This window comes from Limanda limanda, chromosome 1 (assembly GCF_963576545.1).
Source record: "Limanda limanda chromosome 1, fLimLim1.1, whole genome shotgun sequence".
In the NCBI taxonomy this organism is placed as follows: Eukaryota; Metazoa; Chordata; class Actinopteri; order Pleuronectiformes; family Pleuronectidae; genus Limanda; species Limanda limanda.
The window spans coordinates 36,079,167-36,088,615 of record NC_083636.1 but is presented as its reverse complement, the minus strand read 5'-3'; positions in this window follow the sequence as shown (position 1 = coordinate 36,088,615).

Sequence of the window (9,449 nt, the reverse complement as noted above, 5' to 3'; positions counted from 1 at the left end):
TTTCAAATTGTTAATTCTGTGGTGGAAGAAGTACTTGTGCCAATAATTAGACATAGCAATAACTTTTCAATTTGAATAAGTCAGTTTTTCCTTGAAAATATATTTAAAGTATCAAAAGTAAAAGCACCTATTCCTTAGAGAAAAGGCCTGCTATGTCATAATTGCTGAGGCCAGTACCAGTACCCTTACAATTATATGATTACTTCTAATAATATATTTTTTTAAATTACATTTAATGCAATGCAATGTAAAAATGGAGTAGAGTGGAAAATACAGATACTCGCTAAAACATGTAGTGGAGTAAAAAAAATCCAAAAAAATCTACTCTTTAAGTGAACGTACTTTGTAACATTCCACCGCTGTAATTACTTCTTCACTTCCACTTGCATGAAAGTAGCTTTGACATATAAAGAATAAAAAGTAAAAGTACTTGTCTAGGCTATTCCCTAGAGTAAAGGCCAGCAACATAATTATGGCTGAGTCCAGAACCAGTTCCCCTCTTGTTTACTTCTAATAATATTGAAAACAAAATGAGGAAAATGTAGTGAAGTAGAAAGTACAGATATTTGCTGATACATGTAGTCGTGTAAAGTGAAAATAAATCTACTCAAGTAAAGTAAAAATACATAGAACTCAAGTACAGTTACGTAGTGCATGTGCTTGGTCACAACCCACCACAATATTAATTTTATCTATTTACTATTTATTTTATTATGGAAAGAGTATGGAAATAAATAAACAGTAAATAAGACTCCCCTAAGTTTTCTAGGAATTAAATATGAACCGATATTTATAGCCATGCGCCTTTACGCACCTTCCCAACCAGAGGCAGCACGCGGTGCCCGCCTGTCCTCCTCTGTCTCCAGGACAGTTCCACTCTGTCCTCGAGGCTCATGTTTCCTTTGCAAGGAGCCCAAACGTCAAGGAGCTGCAGCAGCACACAGAGTTCTGACACTGACTGACTGAGCCACCGTATGAGGACGAGGGGGGGGGGGGCAAATAAGTTGGGGAGTTCAAGGCTCAACTGTTCAATGTCATTCACTGGCCGCAGTCACGTTGACAGACACCTGTTTCTGCTCTGTGCAACTGCCACATCCTGTTCAACAAAGTCCCTGCATGGCACAACTCAAAAGTCCTGCTGTGCCAAGCCCCTGCCTGTCTGTGCCTGTGGTGGAGGAAGTACTCAAACATTTAATTTCCATAAAAGTACAAATAAATACACAAAAATGTACTTATTTAAATATTAAATCACCATATTGACTTTTCTACTTGATTAAAAGTAAGTACTTGGTTTTAAATATTCCTTACATATGAAAAGTGCTTGCAGAGTGAAGCCTTTCTCCAAATGCATCGTTCTCCTATATCATTATGACTGAGTCTCAGCCTCTTCTGAACTCATGTGTCTGCTGCTGCTCCTGGGTCTAATGGTACCTGCCTGCTCTGAGTGGATCAGTGGATCAATTCGCTTGTTACCGATATATACATGTAAATGTAAACCACTATGTAAACATGTAATGCCATGCTTTGTAAAAATTGAGTATAAAGTACAGATTTTTAGTAATGATGACGTACAAGTAAAGTACTTGAAAAACAAGTCAACTTAAGTAAAGTACAGATACATGAAGCATCTACTGTACAGAAGCAGAGTAAATGTACTAAAAAGTACTTTATTGAAGTATAAATACTTGAAAAATGTACGTCAGTACAAAAAAAGTAATGGTACTTTGTTACATCCCACCACTGCTCACAACCACGCACCAACCCCCTTTATACAATGCCACAAAACAGCTAGATTAATAATATACAAAAATACCTCACGTGACATGGGAAGTACAAATGGATCACTGGAAGCATGCAAACGCACACACACACACACATACACGCACACACACACGAAAGCCCCCATAGTCATGTGTAAGTCTTGTCTTGTGACAGGGAGAGGTGGGTATGTTGTATTGTTGGTGAAGACCTCAACTTCCTCATCAGGCACCTCTTCCTCGCGGACCATTTTAAAACGAGGAAATCGACCTGTTGTCTCTCGCACTAGTTTGTGCTTTCAGTTTATCAAGAGTCAACAGGAATATGTGTTCTTTAGAACAAGCTCCAGTACATTAAACGTCTGTGTATTTGATAAGATATGCATGAAATGGATAAATATTCAGATCTTAGGGGGCGTTTTTTGGGAGGGTATTGACCTGTCGAGCCGCTCACTCAGAGGAGCGGAGGATGATAAGTACATTGTGTCTTTACAGCCAACAGTTGGCGAGCGATCATCTGGCTCAGGACAGTGAGTCCTCACTTGGCTCCCTCCGTGTGGGGGAGGGCATCTGGAGTTTTCTCTGGCTCGTCACAGACAGAGAGAGAAAGATGTTATTTTGAAGGTGTTTATTTTCTCTGCTGAATCTTAAGGTATTAAATATGTTTTAAAATTTTAGCCTGTAGAATTGTCTGGCATAGCTGGAAAAAAGGCAGTGTTGTGTTTACATGATGCTTTTAGCATTTAGCCTACCAGAGTAAAATATAGTGACACACTGTTGACAGAGCTCCAGCATTGTGCACAACGCAAGTTTTGCCACAAGTATAAAAATGTTTTAAGTGACAATGAATTATCCGCTTTTGGCCCCTCTTGGGCTCCCCCTACAGGATGGTTGCGTAACTCCGTCGTAAATACAAGTTGTGGTCTGAGTCCCACCCCCTTCCACACAGCCATACACAAGTGCATTTGTTAACGTTGTGTCTTGAAACACTGGGTAGAACAGCTGCTAACAAGCTAAAAGTAGCTTATGGAGTTATCGAGGTCTGGTGTGTCAAATCCAATCAAATTTGTTGGCTAACCAGCTAAACCTCTATGGAAGCGTTTACCTGGTTTCGGATGATAAACAACCTCACTTGCAACATACCAACGTCAGGCAAGCACAACAGCACAAGACAAAGCAAACGATAAGAGGATATAATTTACTACCAACCACGCCAGGTCGGCATCTGTCCTGTATCCTTTAGCCTCTTTTATTTGTCTTCTAGATTGGCAAATTGGTTCTCTCTTATGGCTAGACGCTAAGTTAGCTTTGTCTCAATCGGGGGGACACATCCTTGGGAGGCTACATTTGTGGACCAATTACGTCACAGCGCCTCGACTTGACTGTCCCAAGTCGAAGGCGCCTCCAAATGCATTCGACAAATGTGACCTTCCACCCCTAGCTGCTATTTCAAGGTAGAAACTGTTGCTTTAAACTGAAGGAAGCGATGAGGAAGAAGGAAGAAGGAAGCGAAATGCAGCAGTCAGTGAATAGGAGGCTTATCATGATGGTACACACCCACTAGATGTGAAGGATAAGGTTATAGTTGAAATGAGGGCTAAGGCTAGGCATGTGGTAATGACAGATGGATGTGGTTGTCACGGCCTGCTCATGCCTAATGTGTGTGTTGCTTTCTCCACACCCGCTCAGGCATCAGTTTCTGATTGTGCTGTGCCATGGCATTTAACTGTCACTTTGCAACTGTTTAGTGTTCCTGTAAACCCTGTTGACTGAGGTGGCACAGTTACCTCTATTATATTATACCCCAGTATCTGCACAGAGACACATCAGGGACCACAGCGCCACTTAACCCAGCCTACAAAGAACAAGACTGAAGGGTCTGTGTGGAGTGGAAAGTGGATTTTTACGCCAGTTTACACAAAATTATAACAACTGAGATGCAGTTTGCTGTGTTTGACAAAGTAACATGATATATAAGCTTTGACAGTTATAGGTCTGAAGCCTTCTCATGGCCTCAAGTTCTGAATGCAACATCTCTTGGAGGATTACGGTAAATGGAGAGCATTCACAAAGTTCTATTCTGACGGACAAAGCGCTTTACGCTACAGTTCCTATTCACAAATACATATTCATGCCACACCTGTTCACACTCACGCACATAGAAATGGTGTATCATCATGGGCAATTTGGGATTTCCAAGCCGAAGGAGCCAGGGAACGAACCATCTACCCTTTGCTTAGTAGGGGACTCGCTCTACCTACAGGGTAATGAAGAACTTTTTTGTATTTTTATCCAAACTTTTTCACACCGTCTTTCCCGCCAATCTCCAACAAATATCTCGCCAAAAAAGGCCAGAAAATATAAAAACTTATGTACATAACAGAGATAACAGAGCGAGCTGCCTCGGCCGTCATCTGATGGATGAACACTAACAATCATATCACCCCAGAAACATCGCTGCTACAGGACCACAAAGAGGTTTACACAAAAAGAGATAATACATGGATGTGTGGACATACGACTCACACACACACACAACACCACAGAAAATGAGTTGAAGTAATATGAGCTCCCAAGTTCCCGGCCCCTTTTCACCGTCACAGAGACCTCAGAATAAGAACATTCAATGAAACAAGAGTGTATGTGTGGAACAGGTATTACTCGTGTTGTGGGGACCTACACCTGTTTACACACTCACATTATGGGGACTCGTTTTCCTTATGGGGACATAAACAAGTCCCCATAACGCATTTATTTAACTCTAAGGTGAAGACATGTTTGAATGTTAAGGCCGGCGCATGCTTCTGCAACAGCGTCTGCAGCTTTTCACGCAGCTCTGTCGACTGACTCGTTGTAATTTATGGTTCCCCAAGGGTTGTGCTTGATGCAAAGCAATTCACCGCCAGACCGCTAGGCGGAGTAATGTTTTTTGTCGAAGTCGGCTCTTCTTCGTGTGTGGCAGTCGACTGTTTATTTACATGGCCACGGCGGCTCCTCATAGCCTTTTTCTGGCGGACAAATCCGCCAGTCAGTGACGGGTTATACTAGTGGTCATAGTTTCGGATCTCTTCTGCCAAGTGCTCTTCTATTTGGTCCATATTCGTTCTTCTGTATCTTCCGTGGTTTCCGCCGGTATTATCGGGCATGAAACCGGAAATGCGACTCCGGGAAGGATGTAGCTAGCAGACCAATCACAGCCTTGCCGGCTACGTGAGGCTTGCGGACCTTTGCCGTCTAGTTAGAAAAATTGGGCGACGCACGTATGCACCTAAGAAGGGATACGTAAGTACTTAAGGGTCCCGGGAGGGCTCTTGCGCTTGCGGGCCCCTGAAAATGCAGAAGCATGCGCCGGCCTTTAGGCTAAAGGCGGTAGACAATAGGCCTGGGACACCGATTTTTAAAAATGCATATAAATCACAAAAACCTCTCAATCATTTACAGTGTTTCTGTTCATCAGCAGAAAACACTGAAGAGAGAAATCATTCTCGTCTAAGACTTCAAATACCTAAGACAATATCACAACTGTACTTTACCCACACTATGAAATATGAGCAACTTGAGCCAGTTTTGTTGTCTGAAGCTCACTTTGCTTCACTTTCATAAATGTGCTAATGACGTTTCAAGTCCCTCCGCAAATGTGTCCCACGCAGCCGCCTCAACAACGTGAGCTTCAGCCAGACTTTTCACATGCACTCAATTGTACAGCCTTCTGGGCAAAGCAAAACACGGAAAATTCACACCCACCACATTGCCAAACAAGAACCACTAAAACACAACATTTTAAGTTAAAGAAAAAGCTACAATAGGGACGTGAATTGAGTCCGTAAAATATGTTAAAATTGAAACAAATTAAATCCGGTTGTGTTAATAACAACAAAAACCCTCTAAAGTTCATATATCTGTTGTAATAGGAATCTCCATATCTCAGCTGTAGAGTGAAAATGTTGTCCGTCAAAGTAGCATTAATGATGAAGAGAAAGTTAAACTTTAACGTTGAGAAGTGACAAAGCTTGTAAAAGATTTTCAAAAGGCAAATAAACACCACACGCCGACATTATCAATCATACACATCGTTCCTTTTTATGTGGTTTTACTGGTTTATAAGGTGACACAGTGGGTGGTTCCACTCTCATATTAGGGATGAGTTGTACAGGATTACTACAGTTGTTTCACGACTTGTTTTTGAGAGTACAGCAGGGGTATGTGAGTCTGTGTGATTACTTATTCATTAGGCATGTCATTACAGTGTGTGGGGGTAGTGTCTGGATAGGAGGCAGGGCAGGCATGCAGCCCACAAGCTGCTGTATTATACAGCCAATACAATAAAGGCCTGTACTTCACTATTACAAAATATACGTGTGTGTGTGTGTGTGTGTGTGTGTGTTTGTGTGCAGTAACAGGAGCTGTGCAGCCATCAGTTTATCACTGCCTTGGAAAATATTGTCAGAGTATCAGGTTGCTTGTACTTGCAAATCAGCAGGTTGTAGGTTTCAGGTCATAACCTACTACCTGTACTCAAACTTTATGACACTGCTGCACCACCTGAGCTGAGAAGCAACATGCCGAGAGCTAAGGTGATGTTCCTCTGTAGAAATCACGTTTTTGCACAAATCCCTATCACCATGCATGGGATGCAACCAGACTCCACCATTACCACATTGCATTCAAGGTGCTTCAACTCTCTTTCTGGAGAAGCCTTGTTTGCATTCGCAGCTGAACACGAGCTACAGGCCCCCAGTTTCAGTACAGACTGTCTCTTTACGATATTCTACTCATGCAGCACCAGTTGCAGAAATTGGGGATGTTTGCAGGTCCCAGGTCTGACCATTTCTAACTGAACTGTAATTTATCTGAGCGGGGGAAACCAAAAACAAGTGAGCATCCCCTAAAATATCAAAAAGGCTTTACCCTGGTGAATGAGAGGAGCAGCAGAAAGTAGTGCGCACCTCTGGATAAGTCACTTACCTCACGCACTACACCAGAGCACCAGAATAAACATTATTCATCATCCACGGGAGCGCAGCAAAATAAGAACGAGTGGCGAAAAGGAAAAAAAATCTTCATCAGATGCAAAACATCCGCAGCAGCAGCAGCAGGCGCGCAGGGATCATCCTCGACGTCTGATGCATTTCTGCAGAATTACGCACGGTCCAGCTCTGGTCCTCTGGTCCTCTGCGCCCCTGTGCTACGTGACGGACTTGCTCAGGTACAGTGAGCAGCCACACACCCTCGCCTTGACGAACCGGAGCAGAGAGGAGATGCTGGTATCAATCCGCCGGTGATGGAGCCTGAACTGCGCCTCAGCCTCAGCCTCCGCGCCGGGCTGCACAGCAGGAGATCCGCCGCTGCTGCTGCGCCTTTATTACGCATCCTGCAGAAAAATGCTTCCTCAATCCTCCACCTTATTTTTTTTTATTTATGTAATGGGAATAATAAGAATAAATCCTTGCGCGTCAGAGGAGAGGCACTATTTTAATGTTGAGAGCAGGGATAAAAAGATGTAAAGGGGCTGGCCGGAACAAGCCGCTTTTCGAGGCGTGGGCTGTCTGCATTTAAAGGAACAGACCGAGAGGCGGCGGAGGAGGATGCGCTTCGACAAGTGCGCCTGTCAGGAGGAAGTACACACACACACACACACACACACACGAAAACACACAAACACACACACGAACACACACAGGCAGCACCGCTCGTTGTATCGCAGCTCTGCGTTCAGAGAAGTGGAGCAGAAGAGAAAGTGCCTGAGCTCAGTCTGTCCTCCACATCCCTGTTTACTCCAAATACTGGATGTGGGTCTGACCAGGCTTCAATTACACAAACAGTACTTTGAGTTCATTTTAATAACAGTTATCATTATAATCAATTATATCATCTAAATTGATAAGAACAATAATAATAGTCATTATAGCATCAGGAGAAATAAATACAAGAGGACAAAACATCCAAATATATCGAATACGGCAATTGATATAATGCAAAATATAAAATTAAAGACAACAGATGAACATAATTTAAAAGTAATGGCAAAAGAAATAATAGCAATAAACACTCAAGTAAAATCTATTTTTTATATTATTTTGTATCTGTTGCTGTTAGATTATGAACAGCTTGTGTTGTTCAGTAAAAACAGTGGATTATGTTAATAGCTTATGAAGGTTTTAATGCTACGCGCTGGATCCTGTACAATACAATAGACTTTCATCTCCATGCAGGATTCAACAGGCTCATTGACCATGTGGCTTTACATCTGGTGTTTTTATCATTTATCAACCAACTCCTCAATGACCTGCTGTTCACTGCAGTCGAGGAAGGACATGTCATACATATGAACACACATTTATATATTCATTTATATTATTATTGTTACACCCATCGGGCCACAATCTTATTGAAGATAAACAGTCTTTATTCATCATTCAAAAACAAAACTTTGTGTTTCTATTAAACATGTAATATCTTGAACCCAGAGCTGCAAACGTGGGATCAAGAGGTCACGACACACTATAACATTAACCTGAAGTTAAACCCTAAATGAATGTTTAACAGCTCATATTTAATTCACATCATAGTGCTACCGTTTACTGGAAAATCTGTCCTCAGTGAGACTATTCTGCTACGTATGGATGCATTAGACATTATTACAGTAAAGGAATCTAAATTACTTTTTGTATTGTGCAGAATTCCAGAAGTCAGTATTATGTCCCTGATTAATGAAAATCACACATATATAAAAAAACAGCCTTACTTACAAATTGTGTGTGGCCACTATAGTGCAACAAAAAATATATTTAAATCAAAAAGCAGAATAATTAGTTTACCTCTATATTCATTTGTGTCACATGACCCTCACACCCACACACACACACACACACACACACACACAGACACACACTGACACACACACAATTATTTGTGTGTGAATGTGGATAAATATCTAACAAAAGCAATGCTTCAAGCTTCATTGATGAACGGTATAGTTTTGCTGAGCGCATCTTTTCCTGGAACAGTCTGCTCGACACACACAGTTACACAACCTGACACCTGTCCGACCACTGTGATCTGTTCATGGCTGCTGAACAGCTTCACTCAGCTGTACTGGAGCAGGGGGATCAGCGCCCTGCTCAAGGGCACCTGGGCTGTGGTTATGGAGAAGGAGTAGCTGCTGCTCTTTCACCTTCATGTTCCTTCCTCATGGCTCATACGGACATTTTTGCCAAAACTGTGGGCATGGATGTATGAAAACCATCTTTTCCACCAATATCAGAGGGAACAGGTAAAGTCATGGTCATGCACGTGCATATATACATACTTGTTCTTCTTATCTTTAGGACAAAGAAGATTTGGGCTGAGTGCAACTTTTCGGAATATGATAAAGACACCATCTCTATATCTACCTCCTCTTCCATCTCTCCCATGACCTTCCTCTTCCTCATATTTTAAACCTCTCTCTCTCGCATTCATAATGGAGCTGCCCTGAATACCACATTCACTGTTTGAGTGTTTATATGTAAAACTGTGTGTGCAAGGACATGTGCATGTACAGTATGCATTTTGACTTACTTCAGGCAGAAGGTGGATTGACAACAGAGGAAAAGTCACTTGATCAAACCACGTGAAAGCTAATCAAATGTTAAACCACATGTAAAGTATGGCTCATGTTCACTAAAGAGATATTTGGTTGGCTGTAACTTG